The sequence below is a fragment of the Malaclemys terrapin genome, chromosome 9 (genome assembly GCF_027887155.1).
Source record: "Malaclemys terrapin pileata isolate rMalTer1 chromosome 9, rMalTer1.hap1, whole genome shotgun sequence".
In the NCBI taxonomy this organism is placed as follows: Eukaryota; Metazoa; Chordata; order Testudines; family Emydidae; genus Malaclemys; species Malaclemys terrapin.
The window spans coordinates 40,193,417-40,214,416 of NC_071513.1; the positions used below are offsets into that span (position 1 = coordinate 40,193,417).

At 45.6% G+C, this 21,000-nt stretch overlaps 1 protein-coding gene across 1 annotated transcript in view; it reads right to left on the minus strand.

Moving 5' to 3' along the window:
- Window positions 1–10,947, minus strand: part of GABRA3 (gamma-aminobutyric acid type A receptor subunit alpha3) — a 156,300-nt gene extending 145,353 nt beyond the window's left edge. The window contains exon 1 of the mRNA XM_054040638.1: window positions 10,914–10,947. The gene's annotated coding sequence lies outside the window, so the exon portion shown is untranslated. The remainder of the gene's footprint in view (window positions 1–10,913) is intronic.
- Window positions 10,948–21,000: the final 10,053 nt, after the last annotated feature.

The following is a 21,000-nucleotide window of genomic DNA, read 5'->3' on the forward strand; positions in this document are numbered from 1 at the left end:
AAAATGAGGTGTGGAGGGTGGGAAGGAGGAAAAGGTTAAAATGTTAGACAAAAATGAGAAAAAAAAAGCTCTCGTTTGTTTACTTTTTCTCTCTTAATAGAAAAAGTTAGAAAAAAAGTTTAAACTAATGAGAGAAAATGTGTGTGGGTAGAATGTTAAGTGAAAAGGAAAACCCCTGAAACTTTGAAAAAAAAAAATAGCATTTCTTTGGTGCCAGTGTTTTTCTATAAAAAAAAAAACCATCAAAACAAATTCAAATAAAAGAAAACCACGAGTTTTCTTTTTATATTTCTCATAAGCCCTATTTCCAATAGCTCTACCTCCAATTCTTGCCCTTGGGAGAAAATTAGACTGTTTTCAATGCTAAAAAAGAGGTGTTTTTTACCATGGGTTAAGTGGCAGTAAGGCACTGTAAAGCACAAGATAAATTAGGTGAGGTCGAATGGAGGGGTGGAGGAAGAGACGTAAGTGTTGACCTCGCACAGCTACAAGGTGGCAACAAGTGCAGATGCCTTGTCTGCACAAGTGTTTTCCAGCAGGATAGCTAATGCAGGTTCATTATCGTGCTGTAAAAACATCTTTTGGGCAGTGAAGACAAAGCCCGAGGGAGAACAAACCACACGTGAGAAGGGGGCTCAGCTACTAGTGTGATGAGGCTGTGTCAAGGCTGATTCCTGACTCTGGCACTTTGAGTGCAGAAGGCAGGGGCATTCTAAAAATTAATACTGGCCACTCCAGGCTTGTATTAAACTCCCAAGGTTACAGCTTTTCTCTGACCTTAGATGGGTCAATGCTGTTACCACACAAATGCAAAAAATCTCTTTTTACCCAGGAAAGTGCACTTGGGAATTCCTCCCTGTGGGGTACCCCCAAACCCTTTCACTCCCCCTCTGGGGAATAGCTGAGAAAGAAAACAAAGGAAATCAGCTGTTGCCACCAGCTAATTAAACAACATGCACAAACCTCTTAGGACACAAAAAACCCAATCCTGTTCTTAAAAAAGGTAAATTTTATTAAAAACAAAAAGAAAGAAAATACATCTGGAACTTAGGCTATTGGTAGATTTTAAAAGCGCAAATATAATAATTAAGCATCAAGAATGGTTTTCTTGAGGTCCAGCTTAAAGGTTATAAACAAAACAAAAGCACTTGGGGTTAGCACAGAGGAGTCCACAAACCATAAAGAAATAAAAGAAATAAACTTAATCGCGTCTTCCTAGACATTTCCTGATCTACTTACATATCTGGGAGTTTCAAATGAGTAAGTTCTAGGTATGATTTGATGATTTTTCATACCTGGCGCAAGCATCTTGCAGCATTGCTGCAGACAGACAGGCAAAGGGAAAGTTTTTTCACAATTTAAAAAAATTCTAGCCCTCCCATTGGCTCTTTTGGTCAGGTGCCCACTCCCTTCCTTTTACCTATGGGCTTTTTTAACACTTTACAGGTAAAGCAAGTAGAGAACAGCTACTAACAGGAATTTTGTAGCTAACTGGCTGGCTGGGTGTCCATAAAAGGGAGCTACCTCTCCTCCCCCCCTCCCCCTTCATTTATCACAGGCAGGTACAAGAACTTGTACAGAATCAAAACAGCCAAAAAGCCTACCTGGGATATTTCCTTCCTAATACAAAAGGAAACATGTGAGGGGGAAGAGGTGGGCAGTGCCAATCTGGGCTTCCTTTGCCAAAGGGAACATTAGCATTCATTCCCCAGGAGTTAGCTGGCAGGCAATGGCCTGACCTGAGGGCATCTGAAGGCAGAGGCTAGGAAGGCAGTGGTAAGATGGTGCTCGTTAGGAGTGCAGGGAATCCCTTTAGTAACATATCCATACACCAAGGCGCACTCAGGAAACCAAAGAGAGACACAGATGCTGTGCAGGGTCCCTCTGGGGCTGTTACGAAGAGTTTGACTGAAGTGGAAATCAATGTGAGGCTGGAGCTAGTCTAGAGAGCAAAGCTTCTTCCACAGAACCTGCACTCTGGCCGCCTGCGTTACAGGAGGGCTGGGGGACAGAGTCTCAGAGGACGCTGCATGCTGCTATTCAGCTGCACTCCGCTCATGGAGCATGCAGAGAACAGAGTGTCTCAATAACCCTATTGTAGAATGGGGAACAGGGGGACTATAAACAGAAGAATACGGCTCAAGTGCTGAATGCCCCCCAAGCCCCACTGTGAATAATCAGGACTCTTTCCCTTCACTCTTTCCCTGTCTTGCAGGGCCGGCTCCAGGCACCAGACACCCAAGCACATGCTTGGGGCGGCACCTGGTAAGGGGCGGCGGGGGGAGCGCGGCGTGGCATTCTGCGGGGGTGGGCGCTCCGGCGGCGTGGCGCTCGGCGGGCTCCGGCGCTCGGGCAGCGCTCTGGGGGGGGTTCCGGCGGCGCTCGGGGGGGCGGGCTCCAGCGGGGGGGGCAGCGCGGGGCTCGGCGCTGGGGGGGGGGTCCAGCGGCGCTCGGCACGGCGGGGAGGTGGGCTTCTGCGCGTGGCGCTCCACGGGGGGGGCGGCGCTCTGGGGGGGGTTCCGGCGGCGCTCGGCGGGGGGCGGGGGGCGGGCTCCGGCGGGGGGGGGGGGCGGGCAGCGGGGCTCGGCGCTGGGGGGGGGGTCCGGCGGCGCTCGGCACGGCGGGGGGGCAGGCTGCGGCGCTCGGCGGGGGGGGCCGCGCTCGGCGGGGGGTTCCGGCGGCGCAGCGCTCGGTTGGGAGCCTGGGGGGGTGGCGCTTTTTTTTGCTGCCTGCCTGGGGCAGCAAAAAAGCTAGAGCCGGCCCTGCTCTCTTGCACTGCTTCCTTCTTCACTCTGGCTTTACTAGGGCTGTTTTTGGAGGCTCCTTCCCACCCCTCCCCCCAAGGCCACTCCTGCAGCCTGAGCACCTCCCTCCCAGCCCTGACCCCCTTGCAGCGTCCCTTTGGAACTGCCTCTCTCCACAGCCTGGCTGGTCAGGCCCAGGACAGACTGGGGTCCCAGCAGCAAGGCAGCACCTCAGGGGAGGGCGCCTCTCTTGGAAAACAGCCTCACTTGGACTGATTGACTAATGGAGATGGGGAAAGCAGCCTCTCCAGAGGGATGGGGAGGGTGGTGTAGAGACAAGTTACAATTCCCCCTGCTTTGGGGATGAGCAAGGTCTTCGGCCTGAGAGGCTGCCAGTTCAGCACTAAATACACCAGGAAACATGCCAGTGAAAGCCAGACCACTTAGCATTGCAGGGGCCCCTTTAGTGTGGCCGGAGGGGCTGAGGCTGGACAGATGCCTCAGACTGGATGTAAGGCATGGGATGAAGAAGGAGAGCATGTTTATTCCAGACCTGGCCCTGCTGCTTCTCCTCAGCAACATGTCAGCTGGAAGAGAGGCAGGGAACCCATGGGAAAAGGAAGGACTCTGAGCATTTCCAGACATCTGCAATGCCCCAGGGTACATGCAGAGCAGGGCACCCAGTGTGTGTCAGCAGTAACAGCATCAGGCTATGACAATGAGTACAACAGGAGCCCCTTAAGGAGACGGGAAAGATACAGTGGATAAATTCAGCCAGACACAGTATAGAACAACCTGTGAGTAAAATGCTGCCTGTTGCCAGGTCCCTGATGAACTCTCCCATGGCAACCACAGAGGCCAGCTCAGCATCATGCCTCTCTAGTCCCAGGGCTTCCTCTCTTCTTCTTCGCCCTTGCTCCGGGGCATTGACCTCAGCAGCCAGGGTGCAGTGGGTGAGGGCTAGAACAGAGGAGAACCCAGTGCTTTTGTGTCACGCAAATTCCTCCCCACTGCCTCTCCAGTCTTCTGGAAATAGAGATTTGGTTACGTGGCTTCTGCTGCCCCCTGCCTGCTAAAGGGGGCATAAAGCTGATGCTATAAAAAGCAGGCAATAAAGAAGTGGGGAAATAACTAGCTCTTTCTTGGAAGTACTTTCAACGAGCTCCTGGTGAGTTTACTCAGAAACAGAAGGGAAGGGATTAAGCCAGCAATAGCTTAAACAAAAAAAATCAGACACAGGCAGGCTCATAATCAACAAATTAAACAAGGACAGACTTGCAAATAAGCAGCCAACCAGCAGGTAGAGGTTGATGCTTCCCACTGTACTCCCTCGCTCTGCATAAATTCTGCAGATAGGCACACAGCTCCCACTAGGAGATGCAGTCTGGGGACAACTGAGCACATGGTACTGTACCCCCTTTTACTGACACCAGTGTCCCATTCTGCCATGAATGTCATCACATGCTGAGCAGTAGCAGAAGTCCGTGGCCTTGCCCCATCCTCCTCCCAGTGCAGGAGAAATCAGTGATGCAGAGTATGGTTATGCTGTGAATATAACTGGCTTTATTTACACATCCACACCAGTCCTGAAATGAGAGGACCAAGCAGCATGCAGGGCAATCCCTTCTTTTGAAACCTTCCAACACCAAACAAAGGCTTGTGACCGCAATGCTAGGAGTTTGCCTCTCCTTCCTAGCAGGGCTCCTCTGTCACTTGCACTTGTTGAGACTGCAGCACTTGCTCTCTAGGCTGAGCATCCATGATCCCATTATACCCGCCTGCATGTTATGGCTGCCTAGGAAGAAGAGGACGGGCTTTAAAGTTCTCCATAGAAAAATGACCGTAAAAGTGGTACCTGCTTTCTCAACGGATCTGCTCCCAGAGTATATTTAGAGGCTGACCTGATTGCTCTAGTGATTATATTTTTAATACTTGCCAGAGGTCCTTCAAGAATTGGATAGGCACTCTACCTTCTGTTTAAACTCAGATAAATCAATAAGACTTTAAAATAAGAAACACTCTGCTAGCCCCGCAGAACCAGCACAGCTACGGGCCAGTGAGACGGGCAGGATTCTGGGTTGTGCATCATCCACAGAAGTGTTAAGTAAGTTCCAACTGCAGGGCTAAATTCTACCCTTATTTATGCCTGGGCAGCTCAGATGAGGACAAGCTGTTTCCTTGTTATAACTACTGATGGCACATACATATTGTTATGAGCTGAGTTAAACCTTGTTCGGGGTTGAGTTAAAAATCTCATTGAAACTGTTGGGTGTGAATATGCCCTTCATTTAAGATAGCTGTAAAGAGCAGGTAAGGGGCCCCACCTAAAACAAGATATAATGGACAGGGGCAGCTCTATGTATTTTGCCGCCCCAAGCACAGCAGTCAGGCGTCTTTTGGCAGCATGCCTGCGGGAGGTCCGCCGGTCCTGCACCTTTGGCATACCCGCCGCCGAATTGCCGCTGAAACCGTGGGACCGGCGGACCTCCCGCAGGCATGCCACCGAAGGCAGCTTGACTGCTGCCCTCACGGCGACCAGCACGCCGCCCCCCGTGGCTTCTCGCCCCATGCACGCGCTTGGTGTGCTGGTGCCTGGAGCCGCCCCTGATCATGGAGTCAACCCCGCAACTAGCACCCTTGCTCTGACCAGGTGTGTGCCAAACACAAGCTGGAGTGCAGACAAGAAACAGAGACTGAGACAGAACAAGAAAGCTAAGCAGAGGCCAGATAGCCCAGTGTGGCTTTGGGAGAAGTCCACACAGATTCTGGGTTGGGTGTGCAAGAAGTGAAGAAAACTTGGGGCTCTAAGGAGAGAAGCTATCCCCTGGTTTGGGGTCTTTTTGTGTTCACAGAAGCAGGACTTTGTACACTCCTTGTAAATCAACATGATTACATCAAAGAAAGTCCCAGACACCACTGTCAACTTCTCCTCCTGACTGTAGGAACAACCTACATGGTCCCAAAGTTTGACTAGCCACTCGGGTTGAAAGGGGATAACAATGTTAATATCTCTACTTTGCAGGTACAGTATACTCGTAGATTCCAAGGTCAGAAGGGACCACTGTGATCATCTTGACTTCCTGTATGACACAGGCCAGAACTCCCACAGAATAATTCCTTTGGGGGGGGGGGTATCCAACCTTGATTTAGGGGAATCTAACCTTGATTTATAAGTTGCCAGAGATGGAGACTCAACCAGGACCTGTGATAAGTTGTTCCAGCAGTTAATTGCCCTCACTTTATTTTATGCCTTATTTCCAGTCTGAGTGTCTAGCTTGGATGGGTCTTGTTCTACTTTTGTCTGCTAGATTGAAGAGCCCATTATCAATGGTGCTACTGATAGACTATGAGCAAATCACCCCTTAACCTTCTTTTTGTTCAGTTAAATAGCTTGAGCGCCTTCAGTCTCACAACAAGGTGTGTCTTTCTAATTGCTTAATCATTCTTACAACTCTTCTCTGAACTCTCTCCAATTTATCAAAATCCTTCTTGAAATGTGGACACTGGACCTGCACACAGGATCCAAACAGCAGTCACACCAGTGCCAAATACAGAGTTAAAATAACCTCTCTGCTCTTACTCAAAATTCCCATGTATGCATCCAAGGATTGCGTTAGCCCTTTTTGGTTACAGTGTTGCACTGGGAGTTCATATGCACACTGACCCCCAAATCTTGTTCAGAATCGCTGCTCTCCAGGACAGAATGCCCCTCCCTCAAATATGGCCTACAGTCTTTGTTCCTAGATGCACATAGTTACATTAAGTCATATTAAAGTGCATAGTGTTTGCTTGTGCCCAGCTTACCCAGCAATATTTGGGGTCTTTTCCTCTCAAGGACCTCAAAAGCTTTTCCAATATGAATAAATTGAATCCCATTGTCCGGATGACTGCATAGAGAGGCTCTTCGGGCCTCATTTTCCCTTCTCATTTGTATTTGTCTCCCCTCCATGTGCTCCTAGATTTGAAATTTAATGAATGTAATTATACTTATGTTATCTAATGCTTTTATCCTATTTATCAAGTTTTGTAGCGGAAAGGTGTAGAAGCTGGGAGAGCCAGGATCATGGAACCTCGATATAGTGACTGGAGCTGTTTAAATACCATAGGTAGGTAGACAGGAGAGAGGTGCTTTGTAAATTATTTATTTAGATGTGTCCCATTAAGTGCCCACAGGAATTTGAGATCCAGAAATCATCTGAACACATGCTCGTTTCAAATTCCGTACTCCATTGTGCTGCGCAGCCTGAACTGCACAGTGCCACAGAGCACAGAGTTTGGGAAATCCAGGCTCAGCCAGGACTCCTTCTGGAAAGCTGGGAAAGAAGAGCAAGCAACAGGTGAGGAGAAACACAGTGGGGGAGACTAGAGAAGGGCAAAGCTGAAAGCTGGGATGAGAGAGACCAAAAGGCAGAAGAACGTTACACCAAGCAACATTTTCAGCGAGAATTTGCTGAAATAAATGTTCTTGACTTTTACTTTTTTAAAACAAGAGGCATGGGTGAGATGGGATTTGCTTTCACCTCCTTCCTTTAACTCTTGTTCCAGCCACTTCTCTTTTCCATTGTTTTCCGTTGGGGGTGCGTGTGCAGCCCTCTTTTAATAGACACTCAGGTTAGGATGGGCATTGGGGAGCTCTGATATCTCCTCACTCCCTCCACATACACATAGGATAGTGGTTAAAAGAGGAGGCTTACCTGAAACTCCATCTTATCCAGTCCTACCTGGACTGTGCCCTTCAAAACATGTATTTGTCTCTCTAGGCTTTGCTGTACAGTAGCTGCTGTTTCTACAACAGATTAATTTGTCCCTCGGTTCAAGCTGCTGCATTCACTGGACTTCCCTGCCCTTATGGCCAATCTACTTCATTACCCCATTAGCCATCAAAGATTCTGGGGCAGCTAGCAAGTCCACAAGAAAGGAAAATACTTTGTACAGCATACAGTGTTCTGTGGGGGAATGGGATTAAAATACAGCATCTGGGCCAGATTGTTGCTCTAATTTACACCCATGGGAGGGTATAAATTAAAGCAAGAAAGTTGGAGATGCTGCAAAGTGCTGCTGCAAGCAGAATCCGCTGACATGGGCAGGTTCTGTACCTCATAAATCATCAGGAGGGGGCACAGAACCAGTCACCATCTCTCATCAGTTAATTACCACTGTTAATCATATTTTCATTAACATGAAGTGAAAGCGTGAGCATTTCCCCTGCTCCACCCCCCCATGCCTCCAGTCCAACTCCCACATTTCACAGATAGCTTTATTCCTGAATGATGAGAAAGATCTGTCATCCCAAACTCATGGCAATAGAATCAATATACATCATGCCGAGCCATCCTGGATTCTCTCCCCCTACACGTACCTGTATGTACACCACACTGGGCTTTTTAATTATGTATGCACCATCTCTAGTCCCTTTCATTTCCCCCTAACTATATTGCTAAATGTTATTCCTAAAACTAGTGTCCTGTTCCTAAAGCTAAAATAATTCTGTATATTTATTTATATTAGAAACTTGCTTTCAGGTAGGCAGTTGGCACGAACTCTGCTCAGATCAGCAAAAGAGAATTTGGGCTTTCGTCCTGGCTCTGGCTTGCTGTGTGACCTTGGGTAAGACGCTGCCCCGTGCCTCAGTTTCCCCACCTGTAAAATGAGGATTACAAGACTAACCCTCCTTTGTAAAGCACTTTGGGCCCTGCAGATGAAAACGTACAGCCATGCTAAGTATTTGTAGTATGTACCAAGTGTGGGTAGGGGGAAGGTCTTGATTCTTCAGAAATGATGGGAAATGGACAAGTAAAGCTGCTAGGGTCAAGCAGTATGGTTTGTGCAGTGTCTGGCCCAGATGTTAGCATTAATATGACCAATTAATAGAAGCAGAGCTGGGGCTAGGGATAAGCAGACTAAGCAATTCCTTAGGTCACCGAGTAGCTCAAGGGAGCTCCCTATTTGCTAGCACCACTGCTGATAGAAGTGTTATGACAACGGGGCTTTGCTCACTGTCTGGGTTGTGGCTTACAGAACGGCAGGTTATGCCCTTTGTAACAGAGGCAGGTGAGCAGACAGGATCCCTTCCTTTCTCACCAACCCTAGAATTGAGACGCTCTGCCTCCTTCATGCCTAGTGCTCTTCCTTCTCTCTGCCGCAGTATTACCAGTGACCACCAGGGGCTTGTCAGGCCTGACTCCAGCACTGCTCCCGCTTCGCTAATTGACTTCTTTGCCTTTCAGCTTCCATTTCTTTGCTCTTTATTTTTCCTAAGGAGAAGGGGTGTTGATTAATGCTAATTGAAGGCTTAGGATGTTACACACCCCTAGGCTATGTAGAAATAATAGGAGCTGTGACATTTAAGATCCCTTTCACCCATGCTTTTATGGAACGTCAGTCCTGCCCTAGATGGACAATTCTGTCCTGGGATGAGATGGGAATTCAGGGTCCATATTCACTCAGTGCTCTTCCTCCTCCCATGCTGCTCCAGCAAGGAGCCCCAGATCTGCCCTGTGGACTGCTCCTTCTCGTGGCCTGTGAAAGGAGAATTTATTCCCTACATCCATTTGCTTCCCATGCTGTGCTAGCGAATGGAGCCCAGCCTGCCCCAGAGGGACCACATTCTCTGAGGGTGACAGGAGAATTCTGTTTGAATGCACAGTATTTCAGAGTGACAGCAGCACATCGTCCCAGACCATGGGGGACTGAACCCTGCCCCAACCTGGAACTGCAGAGCAAGGAAGGGGGCTGGTGTCTTCATTTCATCTCTTCTGCTTTGCCTGTTTCCCTTTTAGCCAAAGGTTCCAGAGGGACACTTAGCAAGAGAGATGCTATGTAGCACAGCATGCCCATGGTCAAACATACAGAGCGGGCTGCCCACCAATCCCTTACCATCCATATTGAGTAATCCTCTGTACACAGGTGCTCTAGCAGCATATGCTACTGAATCAAGGCCATTGCTCAGACCCACTGGGTTAAAATCTCTGCTGATTTAAATCCCCTACAATCTCACTGACTGCAGCAGGGCTGCAGGGGATGAAAGTCAGCATGGGATTTGGCCTGCTGCATGCATTCTGAAATCAAAGGGGTCATGCGCCCCCCAGGCAGTTGGAATACTAACTCCAGCTGTCAGGTAAATAACTCCTTAATCTGCCATAGTTAAGAAGCCAGTTAACCTCTTTGAAAGGACAGATTGATTTCTAAAGTATTGTACCCCAATCCTGGTGTATAAATCCCCCCAGAAAAGCCTGTGGGATGCTGTCAGTACTGTTTCTCCTTTTAAGCAACATCACTGGATGAACTGTGCTGTAGATCATACGTCTCATCCACCACCCTGGTGAGGTTGCCCCTTGTGAGTTGGCAGATTGGTCCACAAGGCACTGAATGAAGCAGGGCAACCAACCAAATCAGACCATAACCAATCAGCTATATCTAAGCTGGACAATAAGGAAGTGCTCAAGTCTGAAATATAAGGGTCCAGCCAAGGAAATGACAAAATCCCGTTAATCCTCGAAATTGAGGAATGAAGTTTTAGCTGTACATTTCTCTATCCCAAAGATCTCCTGGTCATCTTTCCTTCTTTATATCTGCCTTTCCATTCACCTGGACTGCAATAAATATGTTCTTTAAACCGTCTAGTTTACTCTCTTTACTCATCTCTCATTTGTTCTTCTCCTTTTCTTCGGCTATCAAGGCCACTGGACTCTAGGGATGGACCCTGCTGTGCAGACAGAGCAAGAACTAACTTAAACCGTCAGACTCCACCAAAATGAAATTTGGAGGCTGAAAAGGAGGGTTCCCCCTTTCGTTTTCATTGTTATGGCTGCCTCTCCTGTTCCTGGTTTGGAAGACCTCCCTTTTAGTCCTAGATCCTCATCCATACTTAGAAGTTGATGGGTTGACTCCTCAGTTCCCCGTTCCCTTCTACTATCTGCAAGGCTGAAATGAGGTCATGAAAAACGTTAGCCTGGAAGTGAAGAAAAACTTAATTATAAATAGTAATTAGCAAAGTCCAGACACTCCAAGCTCTGCTGTTGCTTTTCTGGCTCCCCCACCCCAAAGATGGCCTCAGATGTGTGCTAAGCAGCGTGTGGAGGTGTTAATGGGGAACGCATCACCTCTCTGTCACAGTCATGGTGCGATATGGCACCCAGCACAGAAATGAGATATAAAGAGTGTACTTACGCTCTCAGTGTGAAAACCGCTGGGTTAAATATAACCGAGATTTGCTGGCTCCAGCGAACCGAGCTGATCTCTTCATTTGATGGTAAAGCACTTGCCTTGGAGAAAGCAGCCCTCAATCCCCAAAGGAGCAGGCAATTTCTCCCCTATGTTAAATGTGTATATACATTACTGGGTATGATCGAGGAGCGCAATTTGCCTTCATTATATATATTTCCATAGAGAATGTCACAACATGATGTCTCAGCAGCCCTTTGTGTGGTTTTTGTTCTTGCTCTTTGGATTCTTGACTGAGTTTGAGTAATTCCTGTTTTCCTGAATGTGAGAGTCTGAGGAAGCTGGCTAGAGTTAGGCAGAGTCTGGCGTGGGGCCAGGAAGACTCCTCTCCCTCCCCCCACCAGCACAGGCCACATCTCTTCTCTTCTAAGTCCAGAATTTTCCATCAAAACTTTTTTTGGGAGGAAAAACCCATTTCAACTAAATAAAAAAATGTCACAGGCATGGTCTGCTTTCAGAAAGTTTCACTTTTTCATTGAAAAACTAAAAACCAAAGTGTTCCAGCTCAAAAAACTAAGCTTTGGACAAAAAAATTTTGGTTGTCAGTTGCCTTTTTTTTTTTGATGATGATGATGATGATGAAAAATTAAATTTTCAAAGTTGAAAATCCATTTTCTGACCCCCCCCCCTTCCAAGTCCTTCTGATCTGCACAGCCCCCTGGGAGCCCAGCAAATGTCTTTCTTCAGCCTAACAGTATGCTGGGACTGCAGTGCTTAGGTAGAGGCCAACCTCAGATCTCCTGTTAACCAAACCCATGTTACCTCCATTAGTTCCAGGTGCTCTTTATATTATTTTTGTGTTCACCCAACCCTGGAAGTAGCTTGGGGGTAGTAAGAACATTTTTTGGGGCTGCTCTAATTAACTCCTGCAATACTAGCCCTCTGTGACCACGCTGCCACCCTAGAATCTCCAGCACACAAGGTGCCCAGCTATGCCTCTCCCACTCAACGTATATTGGGAAGGGCCTGGGGGCTCCAGACCGGGTTAAAGTAGAGCTGGCTGTGCCAGTCAGGGATTCTCCTGCTCAAGTGATACCTCCATTTGCCCAGGTAGCTAAGCAGCTTTCTGGCCCATTTGCACCAATGAAGAAAAAGAGAATGGTCAGAATGGGGGGCATGAAGCCAGCCCAAAGTAAGAACATAAAACCCCAACCCATATGCCTCTGGCTTGAACAGTTGTTCTTGAGAATATAAATTCAATACGACTTCAGGAGATGAATCAGGGCTTGTCTACATGGGTGTCAGGATCCCAACACAGGCAGTCAGGAGCAAGGGTCACAACTGGGGCAAACCTGAGGTGGGGAGTAGCAGAGGAATCTGTAATCAGGTTCCAGGCCAGGGTCAACATCAAGGGTCAGAGTCCGAGTCAGGTTTCAACTCAGAAGATGAATTCCAAATCAAGCCAAGGTCAAAGCCAAGAGTTCAGAAGGAAGGAGCAGTCCTGGCAGCTACAGGAGATCCACACTGCTACCTGGACACTTCCTGGAACACCCCTTAGGTTTATATTGGGCAGGGAGCCAATCAGAACCCACTGGATTGCTGCTTGTAAGGCCTCTAGAAAAGGGACTGCCCATGGTCTGTGCCCACAGTAGATCATGAACAGAAGAGCACACACTGGTTACAACTGCTGCTAAATGGCAGCCTAGAGATGCCAACTACCTAGCAGCTCTATTGGCTCAGATTCTAGACCTGTGAGCCCCTGCAATAGCAACATTGAGGCAAATAATCCTAATTAATTAATGCATTTAAAATTTACACTTTTACTAAAACCCCTGTGTCAACACTCTAATTCAGTATTAAAGTGGCCTTAATTTGGTTTAGTTTAATTCACTTCTAAAGTATATTAAGATAAACCAAATTAAAGCTACTTTAATTCTGAATAACAGCATCTACACCAGGCTTTAATGCAGTTTAACTAATCCACTTCAAATTTAGTTAATTCAGATTAACTTTCTTGGATGTCCCTGTGTAGACAAGCCCTCAGAAGAAAAGACAGGTTAGAGAGATGCTTAAGCATGTGATACTGGTATGGCATTTGACACCAAGAACAGCCAACACTATGGAATATCAAGTAAGCTACATTTTCCAAGATTAACCTTTCAAAACCAAGTCTTGGCACAAGGCACTGTGTGTAATGCAGCATGAAAATAGCCTCACAAGTGCAAGGATGTCAACAGCAAAATAGGGATGTGCTCATTCCAAGTAGAAAATATGCTACTAACAGGATCAAAACATTAACCACTTTTGTGCCCACAGATGATGAATCCAGCACATGGCCATGAAAGAAGCTCTGGACAGCAGCACTCTGGGCATTCTGCGGGTTCCCCTGGGAGCATTGCCACTCCCTCACTATCCCAAACATCATATGGCTACCATACACAAGGGGCAAAGATAAATAGATGCTCAAGGGAAGGTCTGAATTTCAATGCTGAGTCAGGGACTCCCTCTTGTAGTTGCACTCCTTCAAAAATGTTGTACAGCACTTAGTACAATGGGATCTTGACTGGAGTGCTTAGACACTACCACAATATAGCACGTTAATAAAACACTTGTACACAAGACACACATGCAAACATGAATATGCACATCCTCACATGTGCACTCACAGAATCGCACATGCATACACACACCATCCATACACTCATACACCTGCCCTCCCACCCGCACGGCACACACAATCACACCGAGCCAATTTGTGTCTAGGATTTACTTCACCAAACCTGAAAATTGACTTGACCATATTCAGTACTACAGAAATCACACACAGCACAAGCAAATTAACACCGGGTTTATCCCTTGCAAATGCAGCACAAGGGAAAAGATCACTGCAGTTATTCTAACAGCCTAACAATAATTCATATCGCAGGTTATAGCTCTGGCAAAGCATCACTATATGAAATTTGTAAATAGAAAGGAATAGGTTCCTAAGGGATGGGCCAGACCATAGGTTCTTCCTACCTTTTATTCCCCAGTCACAAGGTGAGACAGTTCCTTTTGTGCTGGCTACCACACAAAGAATACAACCATCATACACCAGGGTATCTCTGCCCAGGGTGCCCACGACACACCTGCAGTTATGCCCTGGGTCACATGCAGCTGGTCACCCCTCATTCACCCTACTCAGTAATGCTCATGCCTGTGATGGGAATGTCGGAGTATTAGAGTCGGTCAGAACTTTTTAATCTTTTCACTCTCCCCCTTCCAATTTTTTTTATTTACAAAATGTTTTTTTTCATTGTGGTCAACATTTTGTAGTGGGGGTGGGACTGCATCAAACATTGTGCAGTAAAGCATTTTGGGTTTACATTTTCAATCATTGATTTGTTGTTTCGCGTTTGTTTTTGTTTTTGTTTTTGTTTTTTTTGCTAAAAGCAGGGTTTTTAGTAAACACTTTTTGAAAACAGAAAATGTTTACTAATGCCCCCAAATTTTTACTGAAAATGGTTTTTGAAAGCCAATTTTTGTTCTGTTTTTAATTTCACATAATCAAAACTAATTTTCAGACAGATCATTTTTAAATGATTTAAAAAACAACAACAACAACTTCCTGATGAAAACAGTTGCCATTTCCCAACTAGCTCTAGTGTGTGTCTGTATGCTGCTCATTAAAGAATCCATGCTTTAAAGAAGCATATTGTTCTAGAGCAGAGGTTCCCAAACTTATTTGGCCTACCGCCCTCTTTTCAGAAAAAAAATTACTCAGCGCCCCCCTTTTCAGAAAAAAAATTACTCAGCGCCCCCCTAGAAATCTACCTTCCTTAAGCGAACAAACAGAAAGATGCAGTGACAAATTTGCGTTCTATTATGTATCTATATTTCTACCTACGTCTTACAATATAGTAAAGAAAGATGTGTTATTAGAATATCGCCCACGACATCAGGTATACAGTGGTTTTTGCGTAAGACGGCAAAAGACAACCAAACTAAAATACTAATGAAACTAATAAACTGGGTTTTGTTCTTTGCTCAGCATTAGATATATGTATTTGATATTAAATTGTCAAATATCAAACTAAATTTATCCAGAAATAATTAATTTAAAAAATAATCAATATGCAATTAAAAATCAGTTATAGTTTTAATTTAGTTTGCCCTTATTTAAATAATTGTTCCTTATTAACACAAGCCTTATTTACCAATTAACACAGATGATTCGATAGATATAAATAAATGTTAATAGTTAACATTTTTTTTCGATTTCATTCCCCTGTTTTCGTTAATATTGTAATAAAAATATGACAAATATATTGACTGTACACTTCAAATAGTACTGTACCGACACAAGCCTGCTACGATTTTATTATTAGTAAGCACTAGAGACACAGAAACGTATGGTAGATATGTAAGAAAATGTATAAAAATACTCACGTGTTAATTGCTGTTTTATTGAAACAACAATAATACAATTTGCTTTGTATGTGATCCATAATCCGTAAAGATCGAAGGTATTGAATGTGAATAAAATTTTTTAAATACTTATTGCACTATTGTTAACTGCTTTTTACACAATTCAGAAACAATCTAAATTAGATTTCATACGTCGCCTATTTATAGTATCGTATTGTAAACAAGTCATTACACGCACATATTCCTGCCGATGCATGCTGGACTTCCCGACAATGCGCGACATGCTCGCCTGCCAACACTTGCTTGTTAAGAGCTGTTGGCGGACTTGACACCTGATCGGTTATAATTTGTGAATTTATTTGGAAAATAAAGTAATCACTACAACTTTAACTCTATGTTACACAACAGATGAAACATGTACGAACGGTTTTTCAAAATTTTCTTATATTCTCTTCTTTCTTTATGCTTCCACCGCCCCCTTATTTTTATTCAATGCCCCCCAATTGCACCTGAGGCTACTACTGCCCCCCTGGATCGTTCCAGCGCCCCCCAAGGGGCAGTATCGCCCACTTTGGGAACCTCTGTTCTAGAGAAACAAACACAAAGGTCCTGCCACAAAGGGTTTGCAACCTAAGCCCCTGATCCTGGACTACAATCCATGTCTTATGTGCCTCCCCACACTGGTGCAGTACACTGCAACACTGAGCAACACTCCTGCCAGCAGCCCTGTGAGATAGGGCAGTGCTATTGTCACCATTTCACAGATGGGGAACTGAGGCACAGAGGCTAAGAGACTTATCCCAGGTCATGCAGGAAGTCTGTGACAGAACAGGAACTTGAACACATGTCTTAGGTCTAGTGGACTAGACTTGAGATCAGATTGCTGAATTCAGAGTCTAGAGTGCTGACTGTTACAAGAGACCAGTGAGTCAACAGTGCCCCACATGGGCTGGGCAGCCTGGTCAAATAGATTTCACTCATGCATTATGAGCTATATGTAGCTGTGATGCAGTGGCAATGTGGATTATCAGGATCTGGTCATGCCATTAGTAACTCATGTTACATGCATATCTTGCTGGTTCCATTAATTAATCTCTCGGAGAACATGATTGGTCTTCAATGAGGAGAAGAGAGTTTGAGCAAGCAGGAACTGGCATTTGACAGTGGGGCACCAAGCCACTCCACTGTTATAAACTGCAATGTTTGGACTTGTTAGGATGAATAGAGCACTGAACTGATACGTCAAAGACAAGGGTTCTAGACCTTGCTTTGCCATTGCCCTGCTTGATTCCCCTGGGTAGGTCACTTCCCTTTCCTTCAAAAATTTCAAAATGATCTGGACAAACTGGAAAATCATCTGAAGTAAATAGGATGAAATTTAGTAAGGGCAATGCAAAGTACTCCACTTAGGAAGGAAAAATCAGTTGCACACATACAAAATGGAAAATGACTGCCTAGGAAAGAATACTGTGGAAAGAGATCTGGGGGTCATAGTGGATCACAAGCTAAATATGAGTCAACAGTGTAACACTGTTGCAAAAAAAGCAAACATCATTCTGGGATGTATTAGCAGGAGTGCTATAAACAAGACACAAGAAGTAATTCTTCCACTCTACTCTGCACTGAATAGGCCTCAACTGGAGTATTGTGTCCAGTTCTGGGTGCCACATTTCAGGAAAGATGTGGACAAATTGGAGAAAGTTCAGAGAAGAGCAACAAAAATGATGAAAGATTTAGAAAACATGACCTATGAGGGAAGATTGAAAAAACTGGGTTTGTTTAGTCTGGAGAAGAGAAGACTGAGAGGGAACATGATGACGACAGTTTTCAGGTATACATAAAAGGTTGTTACAAGGAGGAAGGAGAAAAATTGTTCTCATTAACCTCTGAGGATAGGACAAGAGCAATGGGCTTAATTTGCAGCAAAGGAGGTTTAGGTTGGACATTAGGAAAAATTTCCCAACTGTCAGGGTGGTTAAGCACTGGAATAAATTGCCTAGGGAGGTTGCGGAATCTCCATCATTGGAGATTTTTAAGAGCAGGTTAGACAAACACCAGTCAGGGATGGTCTAGATAACACTTAGTCCTGCCAGGAGTGCAGGGGACTGGACTAGATGACCTCTCAAAGTCCCGTTCAGTCCTACGAGTCTATGAGTCCTGTGCCTCAGTTTCCCCACATATAAAATGAGTGTATTGATCCTTGCTTTTTTTAAAAAGCGCTTTGAGATCTACTGATTAAAATAACTATAGAAGAGCTAGTGGTTGTTATTACTACAATAAATGCAATACATTTTTATTAAATGTAAATGTAATAACACCCTCGTTCGGTCATCTTGGGGTAGTCAACCTGACACCTGTGGATCTAAAAAGAGGAATTACTGTGTATAATAGAGTTAGCCTTCAGATAGCTCCAGTAGACTGTGAAGTAATGACTCAAAGAGGTGAGGGAGGGGTGAGTTTCCACCTTTGTTGATGCCATTGCTTAGCTGGAGAGGGTGGGGCATCCTTAAACACTGCTGAAATCATAGGAGATGCCCAACAGAGCATCCTCAGAAATGATTTTTCCCAAGCCAAGCAAAACCACTAGTCCTCTACAAGAACTATGGGCCTAATCCAGAGCACACTGCAATTAACAGAAAGGCTTACATTGCTTTCATTGGACATTGAACAGGGTCTAGATCTATACTGACTATCAAGCTTTAATCTACAACTATTTTTCTTTAGCTGCTTAAAAATAGATCATAAGCATATCCTTACAACAGGAAAAGAGTATTTCCCTTCCCTTCCCCTGCCTGCCCCATACAGCTTCCTAAATCCAAAACAGATGAAAGGACAGCACTGAAACTATCACCTAAGAAACAGATACATCCCTCTAGGTAGAGATCAAACCTGGACACTTTCAGCCCCCAAGGGGACAGTTTTGGAATGTCAGGAGCTTGAGAAAACAAGGGGAGATTTCAATGGAGACAGTTTTGCAACCTTATCTATTGATATAGGAAGTGCTTGCACACCTGCCAAAATAGTGTACGTGCACATGCTTGCACAAGCATGGGAGAGCAAGCATGGGTGCATATTATGGGGTGGGTGAATTCATATAGTCAGCGCCGTCAGAGCTTGGCTTGCTTTCATGTCCAGTATCAGCACCGGTGTTTCACGTCTACCCAAAGCAAACATTGCTCTGCTGCGTTTAACTAGAGGTTTGTGCTGCTCATTAGATGGCACCTGAACCTCAGACCACATGTCCTTTGGCAGGAGCCCCGTTCTGCCATGAGAATGCCCTGTGCTCCTGGCCCTGCCCCTTGTGGAGCGCTGCAGACTCCACTGTCACTGGAGCTGTGTCCCACTACAAGGGGCACGTCAGAGGCCTGCCTGCTTCCCTGCCAATCAGTAACACTTGGACTCGCAGCAAAAGGACGTCCCTGGAGCATCAGCTTTGTTTCCTATTAATTGTTGCTTCATTTTAATTAATTAGAAGGTCAGAAGTCAGCCTCCCAGGGAAACAAACAGGACAGGGAGGGGCTTCTCTACCCTGCGGAGGAAAAATGACCTTTCAACCTGTGCAGAGAGCAGGCATGATCCACTTCCCAGCTTGAGTGGGCAAGGCACACAGTCTCATGGCTTAGTGCTGCTGGCTACTTCACAGTAACCCCTAGCACGAAGCAATCACTGGGCTCTCTGGCAGAAGTGTTTTGAAAAACAGTGTAGCCTCCCATGTCTCTAGAAGGCCGATGTGCATCAGGAGGCATTGCAGAAACAGGAGATGCTTCATGTTTCCAATCCCAAGAGGATTGATTTGTATCTTAGCAATTGATTTGTATCTAGAGATGGGGCTGCAGGTGCTCAGCATCTTTGAAAATAAAGTCCCAAATGCAGACTCCCTTCTGAATCTGTTTAGCTATCCAAAAGAAGATTGAGAGGTGACTTGACTACAGTGTATAAGAACCTTCACAGAGGGAAAATAGTGTGTACTACAGGGATCTTTAATCTAGCAGAGAAAGGCAGACAAGAACCCATGGCTGAAAACTGAAACCAGACAAATTCAAATTAGAAATTAGGCACACGTTTTTAACAGAGAAGGTGATTAACTGCTGGAACAAACTACGAAGGGAAGTGGTGAATGTTCCATCCCTCGAGGTCTCAGATCAAGACTGGATGCCTTTCTGGAGGATGAGCTTTAGTTACTGCAATCAATATGGAAGTAAGTGAGTGAAATTTAATAGCCTGTGATATGCAGATGGCCGCACTATGATTTAATGCTGCGCTCTGGCCTCAACTCTATAGGGCTGAACCACTCTAAGGATTGCAATAGGCCACAGGTTCAGGATATAAACATTACCAATACCAGAGATAGCAGCTAGCAGGTGAACTATCTAGTAGGGTGGGAACATACCATTCTCCTTAAGAATAAGAACGGTAGAAGTCAATACTTACTGGTAAGAAGAGAACTGCAAAATAGCCACTTTAGGACTACAGCTGTTTGTCTCCGCCCAGTTTAAAGGACCAGCCCCAGAAAGGCATGCTGGGGAAAATGTTCCTACAAAAGGGCAACCCGGTAATCAGAAAAGTTAGCAAAGGGCAGGAAGAAAGTGGTCTAGGTAGGTTATGTGGTAGATAACAGAGTTTTTCCTGTGAGGAGTTAGTTTTGTTACTAGTCAGGAGAAAAGCCATTTGCACAGTATTTTCATACTGCTATGAAAAGAAAATGAAGATTTAACTCGAGAAGCTAAAGTGGTTGTTTGTCTTTTTTATGTGTACTATTGTAAGCTGAAGCTTCCTTCCTTCCTTCCCTTTTATTAGCTGTACTTCAGCTTCACTCTTTGATGAATAGGGCCCTACCAAATTCATGGTCCATTATGGTCAATTTCACAGTCCTAGCATTTTAAACATTTTAAATTTCATAATTTCAGCTACTTAAATCTGAAATTTCATGGTGTTGTAATTGTAGGGGTCCTGACCCAAAAAGGAGTTGTGGGTGGTGAGGTCATGGTACTGCTACCCTTACTTCTGTGCTGCTGCTGGCGGTGGCGCTGCCTTCAGAGTTGGGCAGCTGGAGAGCAGCAGCTGCTTGCTGGGAGCTTAGCTCTAAAGGCAGTGCCGCCGCCAGCAGCAGCGCAGATGTAAAGATGGCATGGTATGGTATTGCCACCCTTACTTCTGTGCTTCTGCTGACAGGCCGCTGCCTTCAGAGCTGGGCATCCAGCCAACAGCCGCCTCTCTTTATCCACCTAGCTCTGAAGGCAGTGCAGAAGTAAGGGTAGCAATACCGTGACCCCCTGAAACTCCCACTTTGAGAAACGCTGGTCTCCCCTGTGAAATCCCTATAATATAGGGTAAAAGCACACAAAAGATCAGAATTCATGGTTAGGAGACGAGATTTCACGGTCCATGATGCATTTTTCATGGCCCTGAATTTGGTAGGGCCCTATTGATGAGACCTGAGAGTTATGTCTCTTCACAACTTTGGCTCAGGTCTCAGCTGGTGATGCTCCTTTCCCACAATGAAACCTTTCTAACTATTGTGAGATGCTACCGGTGTGGTGCTTCTGCTTTCTCCTGTTGATATCACTCGGCTGCGTGCGTGTGTTCCCTCTGTGTGCTGCCCCAGTTCTGCGCAGATAGCTGACACAGCAAACCCGACGAGAACCCCCAATAACCACAGAGTCTAGTAAGGTATGAAGGCACCTCG